We start from the raw sequence: 13,220 nt of genomic DNA on the forward strand, positions 1-13,220 counted from the left end.
TAATACAGTCTGTAACCTTAATACAGTCTGTAACCTTGTAGTGGTTAATACAGTCTGTAACCTTGTAGTGGTTAATACAGTCTGTAACCTTGTAGTGGTTAATACAGCCTGTAACCTTGTAGTGGTTAATGTAGCTTCATGGTGTGGGGGAGGGGATTACAGTTGGTGAAGGAGGAGGAGCCTAAACCTCTAGAACCCTGTGACTCACCCTGCAGATCTCCATCCTATTGGCTGCCTCTTCCATCTCCTCTCTGAGGGCCTCCCCCTTGGCCCCGCCCGCCTGCAGGTTGCTAGGGTGACTGGAGGACTTGGACGACTGGTGAAACCTACAGGTTAAAGAGGAGACAGAAGAAGAGTTTAGGAGGAGGGATGGAACACCAACACACACGACAGCATCCCAAAAGGCATCCTATTCCACGCTATATAGTGCACTACTTCTGACCAGTAGTGCACACTATATAGGGATTAGGGCGCGATTTGAGACACACACACACTGAGGGAAGGAACATGCTGGTCTAAGCATTATTCTAAAGGTGAGCATGTCTTTAAGAGGTGAAGACCAGTGAAGAGAGCATCAGGTCCTGTATGTTAACAGTCCATCCCCTCACCGTGTGCGAGCAGAGTCCATGTCCAGGACCAGCTTGGCTAAATGTTTCCTCTGTTTTTGGATGTTGGGAATGTCCACCTGGGAAGAGACAGGGAACACATCAACCCTCTTCTATAATGTATCTCCACTACATTCAGTTATCTACTAGTGGATATTGGGGAGGAATATTCCACCAGCCTGAAGTTAATAGACCATTTTAATTTGTTTGGTTTATTTGACCTTTATTTAACTAGGCAAGTCAGTTAAGAACACATTCTTATTTTCAATGACGGCCTGGGAACAGTGGGTTAACTGCCTGTTCAGGGGCAGAACGACAGATTTGTACCTTGTCAGCTCAGGGGTTTGAACTTGCAAACTTCTGGTTACTAATCCAATGCTCTAACCACTAGGCTACCCTACCCTGCCGCACAATAATGAACATGCTGACATTGTGTCTTAACGATCATGTTCAGTCAGAGATAGTAATGGTGAATGTTGTGGGCAGCCTCTGGACAGACAATTATAACAATTATAACTTAAAATAATGTATGGCTAGGGACAGTAGGACTCACCTCATCATAGGGACAGTAGGACTCACCTCATCATAGTGACAGTAGGACTCACCTCATCATAGAGACAGTAGGACTCACCTCATCATAATGACAGTAGGACTCACCTCATCATAATGACAGTAGGACTCACCGCATCATAGTGACAGTAGGACTCACCTCATCATAGAGCCAGTGGGACTCACCTCATCATAGTGACAGTAGGACTCAACTCATCATAGAGACAGTAGGACTCACCTCATCATAGTGACAGTAGGACTCACCTCAGCATAGTGACAGTAGGACTCACCTCATCATGGGGACAGTAGGACTCACCTCATCATAGAGACAGTAGGACTCACGTCATCATAGGGACAGTGGGACTCACCTCATCATAGTGACAGTAGGACTCACCTCATCATAGGGACAGTAGGACTCAACTCATCATAGAGACAGTAGGACTCACCTCATCATAGTGACAGTAGGACTCACCTCAGCCAGCTCATAGAGAGGCTCCACCACATCTCTCTCTATCTGGAACTCAAACTGAATCAGTTCCTGGGCCAGCTTCTCCTCTGTCTCCCCACACAGGTTCAGCATCTTCCTGTTAGGGGAACAGAGCCAATCAAAACATCAGATGGGTCCCTGCACACAGCCAATCACAATGTCAGCTAGGTCCCAGTCAATCACAACATCAGCTAGGACCCGGCCACAAGCAATCACAACGTCAGATAGGACGCAGCCATAGCCAATCACGTCAGCTAGGACCCGGCTTCAGCCAATCAGAATCCATCAGATAGAGAACAAGGTCAAAGAGGACAGAGTGGAATTATGGCAGAATCAACATCAAAAAAAGGTGAGTGAGTGAGTGAGTGAGTGAGTGAGTGAGTGAGTGAGTGAGTGTGTGAGCGAGTGAGTGAGTGAGCGAGTGAGCGAGCATACAGGGACTCACCCTAGTAGAGAGTCGTCTCCCAACACAGCAGCTCCTTCTACCATACATTGTGCCAGGATGGTTAGTGGAAGCTTTTTCTGATACAAGACAGCAAGTATTAACATACGGTATTTCATATCATATCATCATACCATATCATACCATCATACCATATCATCATATCATATAATCATATCATATCACCATATCATATCATCACACCATACCATATCATCATATCATCACACCATATCATATCATCACACCATATCATCATATCATATCATCACACCATATCATATCATCACACCATACCATATCATCATACCATATCATATCATCACACCATATCATATCATCACACCATACCATATCATCATATCATCATACCATATCACCATATCATATCATCATATCATATCATCATACCATATCGTCATATCATATCATCATACCATATCATCATATCATCACACCATATCATATCATCACACCATACCATATCATCATAGCATATCATCATACCATATCACCATATCGTATCATCATATCATCATATCATATCATCATACCATATCATCATATCATATCATCATACCATATCATCATATCATATCATCATACCATATCATCATATCATATCATCATACCATATCACCATATCATATCATCATATCATATCATCATACCATATCACCATATCATATAATCATATCATATCATCATATCATATCATCATACCATATCATATCATCATACCATATCACCATATCATATCATCATACCATATCGTCATACCATATCATATCATCACACCATATCATATCATCATATCATCACACCATATCATATCACCACACCATATCATATCACCACATCATATCATCATATCATATCACCACATCATATCATATCACCATACCATATCATATCACCATACCATATCACCACACAAGGTAGCAGAACTCTGTCGCTGTGAATGGGGATATTATGGACTTATTTATTCCTGGTTTATTTGAATAGGACAGATAGAAACTCACTGACACATTGAATAAGCAAGAATCTGATAGGTCCTTACCGAGGGAGACTTGACGGATTTCTTCTCTCTCTCTTCAGCCCCTTGCTGGCCCTGCAGGCAGGCGGTCAGCTTCTTGTGAGTGCTGTGGGTCACCTGTTTGACCAGGTCCAACCGCTTCTCCACCTAGACCAGCACAGCAACACGTATCAGACACCATGCTAACAAGAAGGCCAGAAATCACACACACAGGCACGCACACACACACACACACACACACTTACTTACCTGCAGAAGATCATCGCTTAACACTTCAGTTTTTTCTGCCCTAGAAGGAGAAAACATACCAGTCAGGATTGGGTTAGGGTGGAGAGGATAGAAGGAGACAACATACCAGACAGGATTGGGTTAGGGTGGAGATAGAAGGAGAAAACATACCAGTCAGGATTGGGTTAGGGTGGAGAGGATAGGAGAAAACATACCAGTCAGGATTGGGTTAGGGTGGAGAGGATAGAAGGAGAAAACATACCAGTCAGGATTGGGTTAGGGTGGAGAGGATAGAAGGAGACAACATACCAGACAGGATTGGGTTAGGGTGGAGATAGAAGGAGAAAACATACCAGTCAGGATTGGGTTAGGGTGGAGATAGAAGGAGAAAACATACCAGTCAGGATTGGGTTAGGGTGGAGATAGAAGGAGACAACATACCAGTCAGGATTGGGTTAGGGTGGAGATAGAAGGAGAAAACATACCAGTCAGGATTGGGTTAGGGTGGAGAGGATAGAAGGAGAAAACATACCAGTCAGGATTGGGTTAGGGTGGAGATAGAAGGAGAAAACATACCAGTCAGGATTGGGTTAGGGTGGAGAGGATAGAAGGAGAAAACATACCAGTCAGGATTGGGTTAGGGTGGAGAGGATAGAAGGAGAAAACATACCAGTCAGGATTGGGTTAGGGTGGAGATAGAAGGAGAAAACATACCAGTCAGGATTGGGTTAGGGTGGAGATAGAAGGAGAAAACATACCAGTCAGGATTGGGTTAGGGTGGAGATAGAAGGAGAAAACATACCAGTCAGGATTGGGTTAGGGTGGAGAGGGTAGAAGGAGAAAACATACCAGACAGGATTGGGTTAGGGTGGAGAGGATAGGAGAAAACATACCAGTCAGGATTGGGTTAGGGTGGAGAGGATAGAAGGAGAAAACATACCAGTCAGGATTGGGTTAGGGTGGAGAGGATAGAAGGAGAAAACATACCAGTCAGGATTGGGTTAGGGTGGAGAGGATAGAAGGAGAAAACATACCAGTCAGGATTGGGTTAGGGTGGAGAGGATAGAAGGAGAAAACATACCAGTCAGGATTGGGTTAGGGTGGAGAGGATAGAAGGAGAAAACATACCGGTCAGGATTGGGTTAGGGTGGAGAGGATAGAAGGAGAAAACATACCAGTCAGGATTGGGTTAGGGTGGAGAGGATAGAAGGAGAAAACATACCAGTCAGGATTGGGTTAGGGTGGAGAGGATAGAAGGAGAAAACATACCAGTCAGGGTGGAGAGGGTTTGAATGATTTAACAAGAACACACTCAACAAGCCTCTGGGGAATCTCCTTCAGTACTTTATGTAGTTATTTTAATCAAGTTACAGAGCCTTCAGAAAGTATTCACACCCCTTGACTTACAACCTCAATTCAAAATGGATGAAATGTCTTTTTCTCTCTCACCCATCTACACACAATACCCCATAATGACATCACAATACCCCATAATGACATCACAATACCCCATAATGACATCACAATACCCCACTCAGGAACATTCACTGTCTTCTTGGTAAGCAACTCCAGTGTATATTTAGCCTTGTGTTTTAGGTTATTGTCCTGCTGAAAGGTGAATTCATCTCCCAGTGTCTGGTGGAAAGCAGACTGAACCAGGTTTTCCTCTAGGATTGTTGTGCTTAGTTCCATTACATGTATTTTTTATCCTGAAAAATCTCCCCAGTCCTTAACGATGACAAGCATATCCATAACATGATGCAGCCACCACTATGCTCTGTCCACTATGATTCCCTCATCAATCTACACACAATACCCCATATTGGCAAAGCGAAAACAGTGTTTTTCTAAATGTACATAAGAAAGTAAGTATTCAGACCCTTTGCTATGAGACTTGGAATTGAGCTCTGTGGTAAATTCAATTGATTGGACATGATTTGTCTATATAAGGTTCCACAGTTGAAAGTGCATATCAGAGAAAAAAAACAAGCCATGAGGTTGAAGGAACTGTCGGTAGAGCACCGAGACAGGATTGTGTCGAGGCACAGATCTGCGGAAGGGAACCAACAAAATATCTGTAACATTGAAGGTCTCAAAGAACCCAGTGGCCACTGTGTTCTCCCATTTTCTCCCATCTTCCTCTGTGGAGGCTCTGCAGCACTCCACCAATCAGGCCTTTATTTTAGAGTGGCCAGACGGAGGGCACTCCCACATGACAGCCAGCTCAGAGTTTTCCAAAAGATACCTAAAGACTCTCAGAACATGAGAAACAAGATTATCTGGTCTGATGAAAGCAAGATTGAACTCTTTGGCCTGAATGCCAAGCATCAAGTCTGGAGGAAACCTGGCACCATTTCTACGGTGACGCATGGTGGTGGCAGCATAATGCTGTGGGGATGCTTTTCAGCGGCAGGGACTGGGAGACTAGTCAGGATTGAGGGAAAGATGATCAGAGAGATCCTTGATGAAAACATATCCATGAAGACTCGAGGCTGTAATCGCTGCCAAAGGTGTTTCAACTAAGTACTGAGTAAAGGGTCTGAATACTTATGTAAATGTAATATTTCAGTTTTTTTATATATACAGTCGTGGCCAAAAGTTTTGAGAATGACACAAATATTAATTTCCACAAAGTTTGCTGCTTCAGTGTCTTTAGATATTTTTGTCAGATGTTACTATGGAATACTGAAGTATAATTACAAGCATTTCATAAGTGTCAAAGGCTTTTATTGACAATTACATAAAGTTGATGCAAAGACTCAATATTTGCTGTGTTGACCCTTGTTTTTCAAGACCTCTGCAATCCACCCTGGCATGCTGTCAATTAAATTCTCGGCCACATCCTGACTGATGGCAGCCCCATTCTTGTATAATCAATGCTTGGAGTTTGTCAGAATTTGTGGGTTTTTGTTTGTCCACCCGCCTCTTGAGGATTGACCACAAGTTCTCTATGGGATTAAGTTCTGGGGAGTTTCCTGGCCATGGACCCAAAATATCAATGTTTTGTTCCCCGAGTCACTTAGTTATCACCTTTGCCTTATGGCAAGGTGCTCCATCATGCTGGAAAAGGCCTTGTTCGTCACCAAACTGTTCCTGTATGGTTGGGAGAAGTTGCTCTCGGAGGATGTGTTGGTACCATTCTTTATTCATGGCTGTGTTCTTTAGCAAAATTGTGAGTGAGCCCACTCCCTTGGCTGAGAAGCAACCCCATACATGAATGGTCTCAGGATTCTTTACTGTTGGCATGACACAGGACTGATGGTAGCGCCTCACCTTGTCTTCTCCAAACAAGCTTTTATCAAGGATGCCCCAAACAATCGGAAAGGGGATTCATCAGAGAAAATGACTTTACCCCAGTCCTCAGCAGTCCAATCCCTGTACCTTTTGCAGTATATCAGTCTGTCCATGTTGTTTTTCCTGGAGAGAAATGGCTTCTTTGCTGCCCTTCTTGACACCAGGCCATCCTCCAAAAGTCTTCGCCTCACTGTGTGTGCAGATGCACTCACACCTGCCTGCTGCCATTCCTGAGCAAGCTATGTACTGGTGGTGCCCCGATCCCGCAGCTGAATCAACTTTAGGAGATGGTCCTGGTGCTTGCTGGACTTTCTTGGGTGCCCTGAAGCCTTCTTCACAACAATTGAACTGCTCTCCTTGAAGTTCTTGATAATCCGATAAATGGTTGATTTAGGTGCAATCTTACTGGCAGCAATATCCTTGCCTGTGAAGCCCTATTTGTGCAAAGCCATGACGACGCCACGTGTTTCCTTGCAGGTAACCATGATTGGCAGAGGAAGAACAATGATTCCAAGCACCACCCTCCTTTTGAAGCTTCCAGTCTGTTATTCGAACTCAATCAGCATGACAGAGTGATCTCCAGCCTTGTCCTCGTCAACACTCACACCTGTGTTAACGAGAGAATCACTGACATGATGTCAGCCGGTCCTTTTGTGGCAGGGCTGAAATGTAGTGGAAATGTTTTTGGGGGATTCAGTTAACTTGCATGGCAAAGAGGGACTTTGCAATTAATTGCAATTCATCTGATCACTCTTCATAACATTCTGGAGTATATGCAAATTACCATCATACAAACTGAGGCAGCAGACTTTGTGAAAATGTATATTTGTGTCATTTTCAAAACTGTTGGCCACGACTGTACATTTGCAAACATTTCTAAAAATCTGTTTTCGCTTTGTCATTATGGGGTATTGTGTGTCGATTGATGAGGGGGTAAAAACGATTTTATCCATTTTAGAATAAGGCTGTAATGCAACAAAATGTAGAAAAAGTCCATGGGTCTGAATACTTTCAGAATGTACTGTATATATGGCTATAAGAGCAATACGGGGAGCTATATTATCATTAATATTTGTATTTTATCATTTTTGGGGGCTATGTACATTTGCAAACATTTCTAAAAACATGGTAATAAGAGCCATATGAAGAGATATATATGTCTATAAGAGCCATATGAAGAGATATATATGTCTATAAGAGCCATATGGTGAGATATATATGTCTATAAGAGCAGTATGGTGAGATATATATGTCTATAAGAGCAGTATGGTGAGATATATATGTCTATAAGAGCCATATGAAGAGATATATATGTCTATAAGAGCTATATGAAGAGATATATATGTCTATAAGAGCCATATGAAGAGATATATATGTCTATAAGAGCCATATGAAGAGATATATATGTCTATAAGAGCCATATGAAGATATATATATGTCTATAAGAGCCATATGAAGAGATATATATGTCTATAAGAGCAGTATGGTGAGATATATATGTCTATAAGAGCAGTATGGTGAGATATATATGTCTATAAGAGCCATATGAAGAGATATATATGTCTATAAGAGCCATATGAAGAGATATATATGTCTATAAGAGCCATATGAAGAGATATATATGTCTATAAGAGCCATATGAAGAGATATATATGTCTATAAGAGCCATATGAAGAGATATATATGTCTATAAGAGCCATATGAAGAGATATATATGTCTATAAGAGCCATATGAAGAGATATATATGTCTATAAGAGCCATATGAAGAGATATATATGTCTATAAGAGCCATATGAAGAGATATATATGTCTATAAGAGCAGTATGGTGAGATATATATGTCTATAAGAGCAGTATGGTGAGATATATATGTCTATAAGAGCCATATGAAGAGATATATATGTCTATAAGAGCCATATGAAGAGATATATATGTCTATAAGAGCCATATGAAGAGATATATATGTCTATAAGAGCCATATGAAGAGATATATATGTCTATAAGAGCCATATGAAGAGAATATATATGTCTATAAGAGCCATATGAAAGAGATATATATGTCTATAAGAGCCATATGAAGAGATATATATGTCTATAAGAGCCATATGAAGAGATATATATGTCTATAAGAGCCATATGAAGAGATATATATGTCTATAAGAGCCATATGAAGAGATATATATGTCTATAAGAGCCATATGAAGAGATATATATGTCTATAAGAGCCATATGAGAGATATATATGTCTATAAGAGCAGTATGGTGAGATATATATGTCTATAAGAGCAGTATGGTGAGATATATATGTCTATAAGAGCAGTATGGTGAGATATATATGTCTATAAGAGCCAGTATGAAGAGATATATATGTCTATAAGAGCAGTATGGTGAGATATATATGTCTATAAGAGCAGTATGGTGAGATATATATGTCTATAAGAGCAGTATGGTGAGATATATATGTCTATAAGAGCCATATGAAGAGATATATATGTCTATAAGAGCCAGTATGGAGAGATATATATGTCTATAAGAGCAGTATGGTGAGATATATATGTCTATAAGAGCAGTATGGTGAGATATATATGTCTATAAGAGCAGTATGGTGAGATATATATGTCTATAAGAGCAGTATGAGTGAGATATATATGTCTATAAGAGCCATATGAGAGATATATATGTCTATAAGAGCAGTATGGTGAGATATATATGTCTATAAGAGCAGTATGGTGAGATATATATGTCTATAAGAGCCATATGAAGAGATATATATGTCTATAAGAGCCATATGAAGAGATATATATGTCTATAAGAGCAGTATGGTGAGATATATATGTCTATAAGAGCAGTATGGTGAGATATATATGTCTATAAGAGCAGTATGGTGAGATATATATGTCTATAAGAGCCATATGAAGAGATATATATGTCTATAAGAGCCATATGAAGAGATATATATGTCTATAAGAGCAGTATGGTGAGATATATATGTCTATAAGAGCAGTATGGTGAGATATATATGTCTATAAGAGCCATATGAAGAGATATATATGTCTATAAGAGCCATATGAAGAGATATATATGTCTATAAGAGCCATATGAAGAGATATATATGTCTATAAGAGCAGTATGGTGAGATATATATGTCTATAAGAGCAGTATGGTGAGATATATATGTCTATAAGAGCAGTATGGTGAGATATATATGTCTATAAGAGCCATATGGTGAGATATATATGTCTATAAGAGCAGTATGGTGAGATATATGTCTATAAGAGCAGTATGGTGAGATATATATGTCTATAAGAGCCATATGAAGAGATATATATGTCTATAAGAGCCATATGAAGAGATATATATGTCTATAAGAGCCATATGAAGAGATATATATGTCTATAAGAGCAGTATGGTGAGATATATATGTCTATAAGAGCCATATGAAGAGATATATATGTCTATAAGAGCCATATGAAGAGATATATATGTCTATAAGAGCCATATGAAGAGATATATATGTCTATAAGAGCCATATGAAGAGATATATATGTCTATAAGAGCCATATGAAGAGATATATATGTCTATAAGAGCCATATGAAGAGATATATATGTCTATAAGAGCAGTATGGTGAGATATATATGTCTATAAGAGCCATATGAAGAGATATATATGTCTATAAGAGCAGTATGGTGAGATATATATGTCTATAAGAGCCATATGAAGAGATATATATGTCTATAAGAGCGGTATGGTGAGATATATATGTCTATAAGAGCCATATGAAGAGATATATATGTCTATAAGAGCGGTATGGTGAGATATATATGTCTATAAGAGCCATATGAAGAGATATATATGTCTATAAGAGCCATATGAAGAGATATATATGTCTATAAGAGCAGTATGGTGAGATATATATGTCTATAAGAGCAGTATGGTGAGATATATATGTCTATAAGAGCCATATGAAGAGATATATATGTCTATAAGAGCAGTATGGTGAGATATATATGTCTATAAGAGCCATATGAAGAGATATATATGTCTATAAGAGCAGTATGGTGAGATATATATGTCTATAAGAGCCGTATGAAGAGATATATATGTCTATAAGAGCGGTATGGTGAGATATATATGTCTATAAGAGCGGTATGGTGAGATATATATGTCTATAAGAGCAGTATGGTGAGATATATATGTCTATAAGAGCTATATGGTGAGATATATATGTCTATAAGAGCAGTATGGTGAGATATATATGTCTATAAGAGCAGTATGGTGAGATATATATGTCTATAAGAGCTAGATGGTAAGATATATATGTCCATAAGAGCAGTATGGTGAGATATATATGTCTATAAGAGCAGTATGGTGAGATATACATGTCTATAAGAGCGGTATGGTGAGATATATATGTCTATAAGAGCTATATGGTGAGATATATATGTCTATAAGAGCAGTATGGTGAGATATATATGTCTATAAGAGCGGTATGGTGAGATATATATGTCTATAAGAGCTATATGGTGAGATATATATGTCTATAAGAGCAGTATGGTGAGATATATATGTCTATAAGAGCGGTATGGTGAGATATATATGTCTATAAGAGCTATATGGTGAGATATATATGTCGATAAGAGCTATATGGTGAGATATATATGTCTATAAGAGCAGTATGGTGAGATATATATGTCTATAAGAGCAGTATGGTGAGATATATATGTCTATAAGAGCAGTATGGTGAGATATATATGTATATAAGAGCTATATGGTTAGATATATGTGTCTATAAGAGCTGTATGGTGAGATAAATATGTCTATAAGAGCTATACAGGGAGCTATATATATCTATAAGAGCTATATGGTTAGATAAGTATGTCTATAAGAGCTATACAGGAAGATATATATGTCTATAAGAGCTCTATAGCTCTCTGGGGCGCATGTGTCTTAGAGTACTGGAGTGGTAAGAGTGAACCCATCCAACTCTAATGAAAAACTGAGCAGTTCGATCCAGTTTAATGGAAGCAAGGCCTGCTGTTTTTAATGACTAATTTCTTTGTGTGTATCAGTATCAAACTGAAAGGGTATTATTGACTAGGCTGAGCAGGATAGAGGACAAAGGTTTCCATATTTCAGCGATCAGCGTCGTGTCCTGTCGGGGAGATACTACCTGAAGTTGTCAGATTTGAACCACATACTTTTTTCCCCCGTTAACAAATGTAGTTATAGTGTGTCCTACTGAACACAATCTAGGTCTCTAATCTCAGAAGGCAAGTGTTTGGATGGTGTGTGTGTGTGTGGGGGGGGGGGGGGGGGGCTGTGCCCATGAACATCCCCTCAGGCCATGGATCTGCCTCATGCTTCAAGTCAATAAATAAACTAAATAATAATATATAAATAATGAACTAATTTTCCAAGCTGCCAACAGCAGATGCTTCAAGTCCAATTGCAGCAGAGAAACAAACAGGGCGGACGAACAGAGCTGTGAATACAGTCTACTGATGTCAATGTCAATCTCAATGATCACTGCTGGTTAGACCTCTGCTGATTAGACCTCTGCTGATTAGAACCCTGCTGATTAGACCTCTGCTGATTAGACCACTGCTGATTAGAACCCTGCTGATTCGACCACTGCTGATTAGACCTCTGCTGATTAGACCACTGCTGATTAGACCACTGCTGATTAGAACCCTGCTGATTAGACCTCTGCTGATTAGAACCCTGCTGATTAGACCACTGCTGATTAGACCCCTGCTGATTAGACCTCTGCTGATTAGAACCCTGCTGATTAGAACCCTGCTGATTAGACCCTCTGCTGATTAGACCTCTGCTGATTAGAACCCTGCTGATTAGACCCCTTCTGATTAGAACCCTGCTGATTAGACCCCTGCTGATTAGAACCCTGCTGATTAGACCCCTGCTGATTAGACACACCCTGCTGATTAGACCTCTGCTGATTAGACCCCTTCTGATTAGACCACTGCTGATTAGACCCCTGCTGATTAGACCTCTGCTGATTAGATCTCTGCTGATTAGACCCTGCTGATTAGACCCCTGCTGATTAGACCTCTGCTGATTAGACCTCTGCTGATTAGACCCCTGCTGATTAGACCACTGCTGATTAGACCACTGCTGATTAGAACCCTGCTGATTAGACCCCTTCTGATTAGAACCCTGCTGATTAGACACCTGCTGATAGACCTCTGCTGATTAGACCACTGCTGATTAGAACCCTGCTGATTAGAACCCTTCTGATTAGAACCTGCTGATTAGACCCCTGCTGATTAGACCTCTGCTGATTAGACCCTGCTGATTAGAACCCTGCTGCTTAGACCACTGCTGATAGAACCCCTGCTGATTAGACCTCTGCTGATTAGAACCCTGCTGATTAGACCTCTGCTGATTAGAACCACTGCTGATTAGACCACTGCTGATTAGAACCCTGCTGATTAGACCCCTGTTGATTAGACCCCTGCTGATTAGACCCCTGCTGATTAGAACCCTGCTGATTAGACCTCTGCTAATTAGAACCCTGCTGATTAGACAACTGCTGATTAGACCCCTGCTGATTAGACCC

The 13,220-nt window shown here is 40.1% G+C and overlaps 1 pseudogene; it reads right to left on the reverse strand.

The window, feature by feature from the left end:
- The window catches only part of LOC109884999 (rho GTPase-activating protein 44-like), a 37,122-nt pseudogene extending 32,663 nt beyond the window's left edge, over positions 1–4,459 (reverse strand).
- Between the last annotated feature and the right edge of the window lie 8,761 nt (positions 4,460–13,220).

Source organism: Oncorhynchus kisutch, unplaced genomic scaffold (assembly GCF_002021735.2).
Source record: "Oncorhynchus kisutch isolate 150728-3 unplaced genomic scaffold, Okis_V2 scaffold1645, whole genome shotgun sequence".
Lineage (NCBI taxonomy): Eukaryota > Metazoa > Chordata > Actinopteri > Salmoniformes > Salmonidae > Oncorhynchus > Oncorhynchus kisutch.